At 37.6% G+C, this 13943-nt stretch overlaps 1 long non-coding RNA gene across 1 annotated transcript in view; it reads right to left on the reverse strand.

The window, feature by feature from the left end:
• Nucleotides 1-13943, reverse strand: part of LOC127059400 (uncharacterized) — a 32492-nt gene that overhangs the window by 739 nt on the left and 17810 nt on the right. The gene's annotated exons all lie outside the window — the stretch shown is intronic.

Genomic DNA, 13943 nt, shown 5'->3' on the forward strand with positions numbered 1-13943 from the left:
GTGGCAGAGTTATACATATATGCCTGAAGAACATGGAGAACTTAGAAAAAAGGCAAAACCCAAAAAACATCACTACTACAATGAATGTTCAAAGACCTTTAGAGAGAGTATCAATGTTCAAATATGTGTTTCTTAATGCTGCACACCCTGATTCAAATATTGTGAGCTCAAACCCAGATTGTTGGGGATATGTACTTTTCTGTGATATTACTGCTGTTTCCTGCATGTTGGAATCAGGAAGCTGCCTTTGAAGGCTAATTCATGGGTAAAGTTCCCACAGTTAGGCCCCTCTCACCATAGAGAGGGTAGCCTGTATCTGATCAGACAGATTATTTTACACATCGTTCCCTTTGCATTTCACAACTTCCTAATTCAAGATTCAAATTCCCCAACTGTGTTGACATTGGTATCACAATACATATACATATAGTTCTGTCTCAGAGATGAGACTTCTACCACATGGCAACATAGAGGAGGCTTTAGAACACTAAAGCACTTTTAAGGCTGTAGCTGGAGTGTTTTGGTCAAGGTCACTTGCAACCTTCAGTGCCTGGAAAGCTTAAGACATCCTAGGCTTGTGCTACAAATACAGGTACAAGCTTTGTCTTGGTAGACAGTCTGATGAAAGAGCTTTTACAGAGGTTTTTCTGTGGAACATTCTTGTGGTCAACAAGAAAACTTGACAAAAATGTCTTCACAGGAAGAAAAAGCTCAAATAAGTGAAGCAGTTGAGTAGAAAAGCAACAAAGGGCATAAGCAGAAAAATAGCAGATGTCAGAGATGCTCTTGCATCTGTTACTCTATAAGTAAAACATTTATGGTGTTTGAGGAACTCCCTTCCCAGGAGGGTAGGCTTCAGATCCAAACTAATCACAAGGGAAGAAAAAGAATTTAGTTTTCATAAATGTGCCTTGAATCATCAGAATACATTCCCTATATTTATAGTGGCTACATTGTGAGAATGGTCTTACGCCTTTGCTTTTTGAGTGCTTGCATCCAGTAGATCAGAACAGTTGTACTGACTCTGAAGACCAACAGCTTTGACATCCAAAGCTTGCTTTTGACTAAAATTTCATCTCAATTTCAATATTATTGACTTTTCTAGTTATTATATTTGCCTGTTTCAGAATGAGTTGTTCTAATATTTTCATAAGGAAGAGCTCAAACCAGCACATGCAGCTCATGGTAACCCTCACAGTGACCTGACTGAGATATTTTGGGGGTTGTGCCCCATCTTTACCCTTGCCTTTCACTTCACAGACTGCAGATTCACAGCTTGTTTTACCACTGGAGTCAGCCACTGGAGAGCTGGAGCAAGTGTGCCAGATTGCAGTGCTTGTTAGGGAGAGCCTCTACTGCAGCATCCCACTCCCACAAAGGTCAGGGGCCACATTCTCCTGGTAGGAGACCTGCCAAGAGAGCTTGCTCTGTGGTCAGCAACAGGTGGAAAAGATTAACCCTTTGAGAGTCATGCCCCTTAGCCCATCAGGGGTCATGACATCGAAGGCCTGGCCTGTTGTCATCAGCGAGCAGTCAAGCTGCAGGACTGGATTTATTAGGTACATCACAAGGCACTCTGTGAAATAACATTTTCCTCTCTCTGTCTTTGTTTGGCAATTCCCTAGAGTTGATCCAGCCAAATGAATTAGAGAAGTGCAGTTAAAGTGATTAGTAACTGAAAGCCCAGTAATTTGTTTATTTACCAGGGCTAAATTTATATATCTATTTTCTTGAATTGTCTTTGTTCTCATCATGCTAAATTTTAAAACTCTGGTACTCAAGTGGAATACACTAGCTGAATTTAAAAGGTGTTATAAATTCATGCATTCATTATATGTGTTATAAATTTATTCCGATATTGGTCAGGATCATGATCTTTGGAACATCAGACAAGTTTGTTTCCTTTCTGATTTCTAAAGACTGGCAGGAAGCCACAGAGTTTGGTGTCATTTTTGGTGGCTCAGCTTTGCAGCATGACCTTGTAATTGAGGTCCTTCCCAGTGGGAGCTTCAGCACAGCTCATCTGAAAGGTGGTGCAATTCAGTGCAGGCTTACATTACCATCCTTAGGGGATCTCTTACAGAACCACACTGGAACCTTCCACACAGACTTAGTTCACTACCCTGCAATAACCTCCTCTGTGGGCAGAGAATACCTCACGCCTTGCTAAGCAAGCTAATTTCCTCTCCCTCATCAACATTTCATTCCACTTTTTTTTTTCCACAGGGAGTAAAAATGGGTGACTCAAGCTCAAACTCTGAAAAACAAGGACAAAATTCTTGATTAAAAGCTGAGTTCAGAAGTGTTAGTATTTCACCCAGGAAGCAAAGGGATAAAGCGTGTCATGCTCAGATGTCTCAATTCATGCTACACTTGAGTATTTCTTATTTGCTAAGACTTCTCTGACCTGTGAGAACATCGCAGGTGTGAAAACACCACGTAGTTAGTGTGTCTATAGGCCTTAAGCATTTATCTCTGAAATATCAGTATTTCAAAAACACTGCATTTTGAATCTCAAGTCTTCAAAGACTAAGTGTTGTGTTTGTGCTGAGGTTTGTAGCATTATGGGTATGCTTCACTTTTTCTATAGTCATTTGCAAACAAATGTTTTACAAAAGCATAACTAAAACATAGCATATAAGGTAGTATTTGGGAAAACATTTCATTATAACAGAAAAACCCCTAATATGTACACTTTAAAACACTGGTTAGAAAGGAGGCCCCCCTGACAATAACTGTCTGTGCCATATTTCTATGAAGAGCACAAGTGCCATGTTACTAAAAACGTAAAACAAAGCCATGGGAAAGCATTATTTCAGCTGTCATCACTTTGTACATATTTGAGTAATATGTACATAGTTACAACTATTGCTTGGTTTCCTTATTGTTTGTTTAGGTCTTTTATATAGCAACAACGTAGTGAAAAATACTATGAAAAATAAGGAAAAGGTTTTTGATACAGACCCAGATATGAATACTCTGACTTTAGATTATGATTGTATCCATATGATTTCTTTCTTCTAGGCAGAAAAATTCAGATTCTCTGATCATACCCTGAAACAATTTAGGCTTGTCTTTTAGCACATGCTATTCGAATGAAGGTATTGCCATAAGACATCATAATGCAATGAGATTTGAAACCTTCCCTTTTATTTGTTAACTGTAAACATATTTTCTTATTCCATTTTGCTGATATTACAGATAATGAGTGTGGTCATTGTAATGTAAGTTCAGATGCAAATGGAAAGACTTGTTATGGAGAGAAATTTTTAGTACAAAATTTAGGCATGGCTGTACCTAGAGTTTTTTGAGAGCACAAGACCAGGAAGCCAAGATGAGATTGAAATTTATAGAGTTTATAAATCTATGTCTATTTCATAGTTTCTGGAGGCATGTTATTGCACCAAATTACTCTTTCAGAAAAAAACAACCAACTAACTGAAACAACAACCAAACAACAACATCAAAAACCAACCAAACAAAAAAGAAAACAAAACACAACCCCTCCCCAATGAATAAACTCTCTAAGATTTTCAAATAGGCTTCAAAGTATGATACAAAGATTTCTGGGCTGCCTTGGAAATCCTGGAAATAGTTCCATACATTTCTGGGATATGTTTACCTATTCTACGTCCTTACAAATGCTCAGGAGCCTTTTGATTTGTTTCTAATTGACCTGGATCAAAATAAGGATTGTTCTATCAATTTACTAGTTTGGATGACTGAATGTTGCTGAATGGGAGTGTTACCTGCCATTATTTAATTTACTAGTAGAGCATTGGTACCTAAGATATTTGCTGTCCAACACCACTCCACAGAAAATTTTCTGTCTGAAAATTTTGTGGGTCTTTGGCAGAGTCAGCACAATGTCCCATTATTGAAAATATTTTTTAGGAAACGGATAGAGAGCTTGTCTGTGGCCATAGCAATTCCTGAAAGAAGGAAGGTAGGGGAGTTTTAATTCTGACTGCAAAGTGTGGATCCAGATCACACACCTTTTGAGTGTTGTTCAAACACTGTTTCCTCTTACAATATAAAACTGTAAATTTTCATCTGTTGTTTGAGGATATTCTTTTATTTAATTAAATAGATGCACCATTCAGAAAAATTGTGCAGGGACATGGATCACAGAATCACAAGACCAGTCGGTTGGAAGAGACCTTTAAGATCATCAAGTCCGACCCATCCCTTACACCTCAAGTAAACCATGGCGCTGAGGGCCACATCCAATCTTTTTTTAAACACATCCAGGAATGGTGACTCCACCACTTCACTGAGCAGAAAATTCCAGTACTTTACCACCCTTTTGTCCGATCGGCTGTGTGTCTCTGTCGGACATGCGGAGGGTGGTTCGCGTGGGACGGTTCGCAGGCAGCCCGCGATGAACAGACGAGTCTGGACTCCTCTATAGTTCAGTCTTCAAGTTGTTTATTAAAGCTTATCTCTAAGGTTTTTGTTCTGCCCAGCCGAGATCTGACCAGCAAGGCAGCCACAAGCACTCTCTGCCCCTTTAGGGCGGTCGCACATTCTTATACTGATAATTGCGTATGTGATATTTACAATTTTTCTCCAATACCCATCACCTTTATTAAACAGTGCACCTTTAGTATGAACCAATCTAAAATGCACACATCACAGAGAAGATGGATGACAAGAAGAAGGAGAAAAGCCATGAGGTCGGGCCTGAATCCTCCATCTTGCCTCCATTAGACCCCCCTGTACCAAAACCTTAAAACCTATATTCTATTCTATAAAAACACCTGCCCTACACCATTCAAACCTCTGAAACTTCCATACCCTCATGCTTTGATAGCACGACCCTTGAAGGGTCAAAATCAAGCCACCAGGTGCCTTTGGCTACATTCCAGGACTTCTGAGCCCCCCAAGGGGTCTCCCTGGGACTCAGAGCATCCGAGGTGATGCGCTGAGTTCCCACACCCTTTCTGTAAAAAACTTTTTCCTAACATCCAACCTAAATTTCCCTTGCTACAGCTGTGTCCTCTGGCTCTGTCAGTTGCTGAACAGAAATAGTAAGGCAGTTGTGACTCCTGCTACTATGTCAGATGGATCTGTCCTACCTTGAAGGTTTTGCCTTCCTGCTGAGGTAAGAGTGAGGTTATGACTTTCACTTGGTCATTATTAGAAGTACCATAATAATCAGATGGAAAAGAAAGCATCACAGAGAAAATTGTATGTGATTTTTCAAATCGCTTTGTTTTGCACCAGAAAAAAAAAAAGCCTAAAAAAAGAAGGGGTTTTAGTTCTTTTTTCCATGAAAATAGAAGACAGCAAAGTGGAAGAAGAACTTTGGTGATCCTTATGGGCCCTTTCCAATTCAGGATACTCAATGACTCTATCCTATGAACTTCCCATGAACAGCACAGGATTTGATGCATCTCCTCAAGAGAAGTATATGAAACTTAGATGAGGATAAATTCTCTGATGCAAACTAGACAAAGGAGAAATCTATTCCTTTACATATTCCTGGAGATTTATTTTGGAAAACTAATTGTTAATTCTTTAGTAGCTTCGACCAAGATGTGTAGGATAGTGTCCTATTTAAAAATATTTTTTTTCATCCAAGTTGTCCAGCAAGTTTCACAGGAAAATGTCTAAATGGATTTCTAAGAGCAAAAGAGAAGAATTAGCAGGCTGAAAAAATACTAATAAACATAAAAACTAGAAGCTGAAATATAGAGACAGTCACACTCGTTGGCAGAGTTCCTTCCTGAATTCATATTTAAGTTAGCTTAGACTTCTGTGATCTTCTCTCTAGGAGCAGTTATATAACTTTCCTAAAATGTGTTCTTTCTTACCTAGCAACATGGCTGAAGATACTTCAGACTCTGTTTTTACTGTCTTGAGAGCTACTCTGTCCTTTCTTTGATGAACACAGTTGTCTCTCTCAACTATTCATTTAGAGGGTTGTCAGAAAGACATTTTAAGCAGAACATTGCCTGGGCCCTGCTAGAGCTCTAGTGACTCTACCTTTCCTTCTGTCTGGTTATTTTCTTTTCATGACAATTTTATTTTACCCTTATCTATCAAACTGTATGATTCTAATGCACCACTTGCTGGACTTTCAAACAAGATTTCTGCAAGCATCACACACAAAGACAGAAATTCCTGTGATGCTGCTTATAGTGGGAGAACGAGGGATGTGGCAGCTCCTGCATTTCTCCAATGCCCCAGACATTTCTGAAGATCTAAGTGTTAATATTGTTTGGTGAAGTAAATCATTCATTTTGAATTTCTGAGCTTTTCTCAGAGCTAGATGACTCTGAAAAATTTTCTGGTGGCTTCACAACCTGGATCAAATTGTACAGATCCATGAACTAGCAACAATCTACCCTGACTTTGGTGCCACGTCAAAAAGGAAAGAAGTTGCTCCCATCTGTGATCCCATTGCATGATCCAAGTTCATATTAGAATTAATCACTCAGACTGACACATGAAACATCAGCAAGTATTCTAAATGGATCTGATTTTTACTTATAGTGTGCAAAACATTTCAGAAAAAAAATTCTGATTGAAATTCATGCTATAATGATAGCAATGACAAATTCATTAGAGGAAGCATACAGGAAGGAAGAGAGAAAGAAATAATGATAGAAAGTAAAAGACAAGTGTTTCCAAAAATCTATATAAAGATGACAGTATGTCTTCTGAAAACTAGTATTTTCTCCTTGTTATTATTTTGCTGTTGTTATATTTGATTAATTATTTACACTGCACTATATTTGTGCACACATTTTTCAAAAGTGAGGTATTATTTCCCCTGTAAGTACTATGTAAATCAACTTGCAAGAACTGTTAAATATTTATAGTCTGTCTGGAAGGTTAGTAGAAGTGCAAGTTGTAGGGATTGCAACTGCATGCTGATAACAACAGTAAAACCAAAAACATAAACATTGCAGAGGTCAAAAACATTTACTGTTTTCAAAATTTCTTTCTTTTCCCAAATCCCAAGATTTGAAAAAATACATTCTTTTAAAATATATCTGTTACATTCCACTGGCCTAGCAAATTGCAGCTTGCCTCTCACAAAGCTTTCATGCCTGAGATTTGGTCTGAATTCTTTAGCACTTCAAAGCATGACTGAAGAAGAGTGTGTCAGTAATTTACTGTCTCTTTGCATCTGTCACCTTGATTTTCTTCACCATAAAGCTTTAAATCTTGGACCTGGAAAAGGTGGAGCAAAATGCTGGTGCAACTCTCTTCTTTTCCTGCTATCCTTGCAGAAAAGAGGGGCGAATGTAAAACTCTGAGTATACAACCTTCCTAAATAAGGACTGGTTTTTGTTTAAACATAGCTCTTTCAAGAGTTAGCAGATGTTTCAAATTGGATCTTCTAAAATGCTGATAACTATGCATATCTCAGACTACAGTCCTTTCCAGAAGTCACTTTACTTCCGAAATATTTATAAAAAGACCATATGTTATATTTGTTCTTTGAGTTGGGGGACGAGGAACACAGCAATGCATCAATTTATAGCTGATTCTCATTTGCTTTTATCATTGTTCATGCAATAATCACTTTCCATGGAAACTGTATCATTTTTCCCTTTCTAGACTAAAATTTTGTCCTTGCATTATTAATTTGAGCAGCTATGGAATCTGTTGCCATTCATAATCTCAAAAATAACAACAGTAAGGAAACACACATGTAAACATGAGCAAGTTACATAAATCTTTACATATTTATGCTTCACTTTTGTAATTTACAGCTGTTTGCCTTCTTGCTGCTAGATTGTACCCATGTTTTATGCTTAAACTGAGAAATTGAAGGGAAGAATAGGCTGTCACTTCATCAGATTGGAGGCATTGCTTGCTTAATTACTTGAGAGGTGTTGCTGTCTTTCTTGAGTCCCCTTTTATGTCAGGAAGCCAAGTAAATGACACTAAATTAAGTCTCCCAAGGGGAGAACTATGAAGATTCTGCCAAGCCAGGCTTACATCACTCTCTGCATACCAGAAGTGCACACACATGATGGAATCTCCTAATGCAAGCTCTGAGAAAAGGCACCTCTATGTTTGTGGTGAGCTTCAGACAAAGAACATTGGCTGAGACCTGGCCAATATGACACTTTATAATAAACAGGGAGAGGCCAATTAGGCCCATATGCCTGAGATTCCTTTCATCTAACTTCTGTCAGATAAAAGGGCTGCTTTGTCAAGCAAAGATCCTTTTCTAGTCAGTGAGAAGAGATAAGCATCTCCAAAGACAAACTGTTCAATGTATTTTACACACCTAATGTGGTGATCTGAGATGAGACATCATCCAGGGTGCTCATCTCTCCCTCTTTCCCCAAGAAGGAGCTTTGATGGTTAGATAGGCCACACCCCCAGGTGGGGAAGGAATAAAATTTGATCCCAGCCAGTCAGAAATAAGGACAAAATGTAAAGACAGGTATTCTGAGAAAATACCTGTGGCTTAAATTGTATACTACATAGCACACCATGCAGTGATGGATGCAGGATAAAGATCAGACTGCATGGCCAACCTGGATGCTGTTGGTACTGCCAATGTAGGGCACCCATAATAATTGAGGGCACTGTCTGCCCTTAGTTATTATGGGTGCACATTTTTAAAAATAATGGACTAATAGTTGACTCCTTTATCTTGTGTGTAAAAAGTCTTTAGGTACCTTTTTGAAAAATGTTGGTGTCTCACTACACTCCTTTGTAACAGATCCTTCACACATTAGTTATTATAAGACAGTGGCATCATTAGGAAGGTGTGTTTCGTATCTCTCAGGAGGTTTTGCCTTGATATGGTGATACATTCAGGACACCAATTCAACATGCACATGTCTCTTAGAAAAAAGTTTCTGTTCAGAGTCAAGATGGAATCAAAGTGATATCATACCATATTTCATGTTATCAACTATGAAAGAAAGGATTTAAACACTAGATCTGTTTCTAAGGCATTCAATTTGAGGAAAAGAATTAGCATTGCAAAGAGAAAAGAGAGAATAGTGACTTTTTTCTTCTGCATTCATTGTCTTGAATCAGCCTATTGTCTGGGGCTGTACGTGTGTGGGAGTGCAATTCACTGGTGGTTGAATTCAACTCTCAGTTCTTTCAGCTGTGTTTTCAGCCTCTGATTTCCTATGTTTCTCTCTGTAGTTTTAATAATGAGGGAGATTTTAGGACAATATGTTCTACATTTTCTGCATTATTGAGCTTTCTTCATGGCCTCTCCAGAACAACAAAACAAGATCGAAGCTTCAACAGTGTGAAACCAACACTAATAGATTATTTGGCAGCACCAAAAAACTCCAAGAGACTCTTGGGAATATACTGTATTCCATACCTATATAATGAAAAAATATGATACTCATGTAGTCATACAATTTACAGTCACTGAGGTACTTGTTTTAATCATATCCCCACCTAGTTAATTTTCAGTCCTGGAGGCAATTCTCTGGCCTTTTGTCTCTAACTATTGGAGCTGCTGGCACTGACATGAGGCTGGTCTCTTCCCTTCTTTGAATATACACGTGAAGATTTCCCTGCATACAGGTATGCATTTATGTGCACAAATTCTTGAATACATGTAGAAGCCCACAGTTGGTAGGTCATACCTTGTGACAAACACCTAACAGATTAATTCAATAGTTACCTGTGTTATAGGATTGAAGGAGAGGGAAATGGTAGCTAAAGGCAGTGGTGACAAGAACACTATACAGAACTAGGAAAATCTGATAAAACCGGACAAGACAAGCAACAAGCCTTTAAAACATGAGAATAATTAATTATTAGGATATTTACTAAGAAATTTGTTAAATTTCTCACTTCAATAGAATGCCTTGTTAGTAAAGGTTCCAGTGGTTGCTGATCTTAAAGTCTATTAATTTAAACAACAGGCTTCAAATTAAAGCATTTAGCAAAATAAAGAATATTTTGCTAAAATTAAATGCAAGTGAAGAGATGCAGTGGTGCAGCCTGATAGCTGAGCAATTGTCAGTAAAAATTAACTAGAAAAACAGGTAAATATATCGCTATACTGTGGAAAGTAATCTGAGGATTTTCCTCCTTCATTGAAAGCAAAGGTGCTATTGCTGTGTTCCCTTATTTTACATTGGCTTGCCTTTACATGGATTATGTAGTACAAAATGAGAATTTCCTGACAGGAATAACTTAATAGAAATGGCAGAAAGTGGAAAGCGGATGGAAAGAATAAGGGCTTTTCCCACAAGCATTTGTAGAAACATGAATTTATAAGGTAAATAGTCTGCAAGGGCTAAATTATGATCAAATGCAGGGAAACTAGATGTACTTTGTGCTTCTGATATGCACTGAAAAGAAAATAAGCCTTGGTTTTTGCCTAAAACATATAAAATATGTTCTGTTCTCTTTTCCACGCCCTCACTTCCAGCCAGACATGTCTTTTTAGATGATTCTGAAAAAGGGAAATAATTTAACATGGCATAAAACTCTGGAGAGATGATTTCAAAGGGGTCAGTAATAAATAATGCATAGTATCAATAGCTGTTACTTTAAAAATGATTCACTGATTTTAACTGGAATATACATCTAAACTCATGATGTTGTCTAGCCTATCCAGTTCCTGTCTCCTTCTCGTTCAAGTTTCACATATTCTGGGAACTATAGCATAGCATATTAAGATTGTGTAGCTATGTTTATGAAAAATCTTCTGACATCTTATAAATAAAGTCCCAAATCCCATATGTAAGCCAGCAAACATCTTCTGATGTTCAAAAACTTAAGTGATTTTCTAAATATATCATAAATTAACTTCTCCCTGCAGTTTGCTGGGAGGTACATCAGTGTGATGTGTGCCTTGAGAAAGGCTGCTCACATGGCAGTAATAATAGATATAATATTGGTTCCCCTGATATGTCCAGAAGGAGGTTTGCCAGGATTGTCCTGCATTAATGGCACTGTAGACATCTCTACACTGTAATAAATCAGTGATCAGCAAAGAGGTAAATCATATGTGGGAAATCCTCAGGCCACAGAGATTTAGCTAAACAGACAAAAATGTGTGTAAGATGTATGTATGCAAATCACACAACCTCTAAGGAAGCAGTGCTTTCAGTATTGATGAGTAAGTCATTTGTTAGTTGGTGTAGTGTAACAATTGTTTAAGAAAAGGGATTATTCCTAGTAACAGTGACTCAATAATGCCAAACTGAAATCAGGCCTAGCAAGTCTGGTTTTTGTTAGTAAAACTATTATTAATCTACTGTTATGATTTCTGATTTCTTCTTAAGCATTCAATCTCAATGTGTGCCCTTGTTACAAGTTTATTTTAACTTCACATGGGCTCTCTTCTATCTGACAGTCTTTACACTGTGGTTTTCAGAAGGGAGCATGGCCAATCACCTTTCTACCACCAGTTTGTACACATCTTTGAAATTAATATCTCCCCCACAAAAAAAAAAAAACACAAAATGAAGTATCTGTTTCTATCAGAAGATTGATACTGCATGGGACTCAAATGATGCCTGTGCCAAGGCTGGACCTTGAACAAAATTCCTTTTGGATCATGCAGAAGGCATACCTGTAGGATGGGCTGTGTAGGTGGGAGACAGTCCTGTTACTGGGAGAACACAACAGTTACCCCTCAGGAGAGGAGTGACAGCTGTAATAAATCTGAGATCAGGATGTATCCCTGAGAGACACCATGTAGTGGTGGAGAAGTGGAGCTCAGTGGAGCTCAGCAGGCATTTTTGCAAGTCAGTAAAATGCTGAAGAATAGGAATATGAAGGCTAAGGTCTTTAGAGGCTTTAGTCTTGTGGCATGAGCAGAACTGTAGCAGGAGAAATTTATATTCAGTTCCTGTTCCATTTGTGGGCAGCATTATTTGGCTGAAAGAAAGCTCTCAAACTTACATTATGCATTGCTCTCCAGCTATCAATAGAAATGGGACAACTTAATGCTGTGAGACTTTCTAAAACTAAATTTATTACTGAAATGTTCTGTTTTCAGATGTGGCAGCTATAGGATCATGTAAATACCTTATATTATAGAGGAGAAAATATAAGAATAAACTATAAAATTTACCACTTTTAGTTCCCTGCTTCTCAAAGCATGAGCGATGAACCTATCAAATGAACAAATGCCTCTTTCATTTGTCTTCTTTTTGAAGTGGAAAATGAAATCTCAGTCACAAAATATTCTGAAAGTGGTTTATTTTTTCCCTAATTGATTTAAAGCACTCACTTTCTAAATCTGAAAAGTTGCAAACAACAGCCACACTCTGATTTTCTTGAAAGAATTCTGCACCATATGTAAGCTGTTAGGCATCTGTTTTGTCCTTGTGTACATGTCAAATCATACTCCAGTTCAGTCCTGATTGTCCTATTGTGGATCAAAGCCATGCTTTGCAAAATCACACCATGCTGAAGCTATGCTCACTTACAGCCTCACTGCTAATGCCACCAAAATAAATTTTATCAACTTCCCTGCTTCAGCAAACAGCTGACATTTCTTTTGGCTAAATGAACCACAAAACTCCTGATCTGACGTCAGTCTGACAACGGCTTTGCATCAGATGAAAATGTTTGTGGCTCAAGTGGGTGCTGTGCACCAAACCACATGTACCACTGCTCTTCTGAATGGCAGCAGAAGCTTTCACAGTGTCAATACTTTTCTAGGGCTTTTTATTCACACAAAAAATTGGAGCTAGGCACTTTTGATTTTGAAATAAATGGAGTTTTAAAATGTCAGTGTCTAACATGCTGCATATTTGGTGTGCTGGACCCAGAGGGGCTTTTTTGTGGAAATAAGAATATTCTGATTAAACCTTCTGATTACACTTTTGTGATAAATTTATTTACCAAGAGCTTTCATGGCTATCTGTAATTAAATACATAGAAGTGAATTATTTAATTTTCATTTTCTTTCCTTAATGAAATATCAGTTGTGATTTTTGCCTTGTTTGGACTATTTTTCTTCCATGAAAACAGTAGAATATTTCTATTCTGCTAAACCACCAAGCAAGCTTTCATTTCAAAAAAGATCATTTTATCATCTGCCATCCTTGAGGTAGCAAAAATGTAAAGGGTTTTTCTTAGAAATGGAGAGTACATGCCTCTGCCTGAAAACTATGACTTTTAAAAAAATTTTAAAATAAATTTGTAATTTTTATTAATTATTGAATTCTTATACAGGTCAAAGGAATTCTAGAAGAAAAGAAAAGGAACATTATTTTAACTGGAAGGTCAATGTCTAAGTATGCTTGAAAGAACATTTCAAAGTTATTGAGTTTCCTGTGTCTGACTTAAGGTCCAACTTAGTTGCGATTCCATCAGAGCTTTCTTTGCACTCCTTGTTGATCACCAAGTTTGATGCACTGGTCAAACTTCAATTTCCTCTGTCAGCATTGCAGTTACACTGCACAATGAGCTCTTCATGAGGTTGCACAACATAATTTCCATATCATGGGACCCAACACTCTCTAATGTTTTGTTGCTCCTACTGTTTCATCCACTGCAGCTACACAGCATTTCCCACAAATTTACTCAGATGTCATCATAAATTTCTTAGTCATGATTGCTTTCATCTGAATAATGGGCCTTGTTATAGCTCTTTTTAAGCAATATTGAACTATCAGGAATATATATTGCCCACCAGGAAACTACCTAAACAATGTTGCAACCAACATCCCTACAGGACATTTATCTGTTCTCAATAAGAAACAGGAGCAATAGTTCTACTATACAAGTTCTGCAGATTAAATTGATATATACATTTGTGTCAAGACCTTCCTCTTTTCTGAAAACTTAGGAAATCATCAACAGTCTTTTTCATATGCAATCCTGACAAAGCTCAGATTAGTTTAAGGTCTTTTTCTGGTCTGGGCATCTATATCTATTAGAAAGTTTCATCTGTGCATTTGGCCAAAAGTAATCTGCAGCTTAAAAATGTAGAACAATTAAAAAAATAGTGTGTGGCCACCACTAGCCTTAGG

The sequence above is a fragment of the Serinus canaria genome, chromosome 3, assembly GCF_022539315.1.
Source record: "Serinus canaria isolate serCan28SL12 chromosome 3, serCan2020, whole genome shotgun sequence".
NCBI lineage: Eukaryota > Metazoa > Chordata > Aves > Passeriformes > Fringillidae > Serinus > Serinus canaria.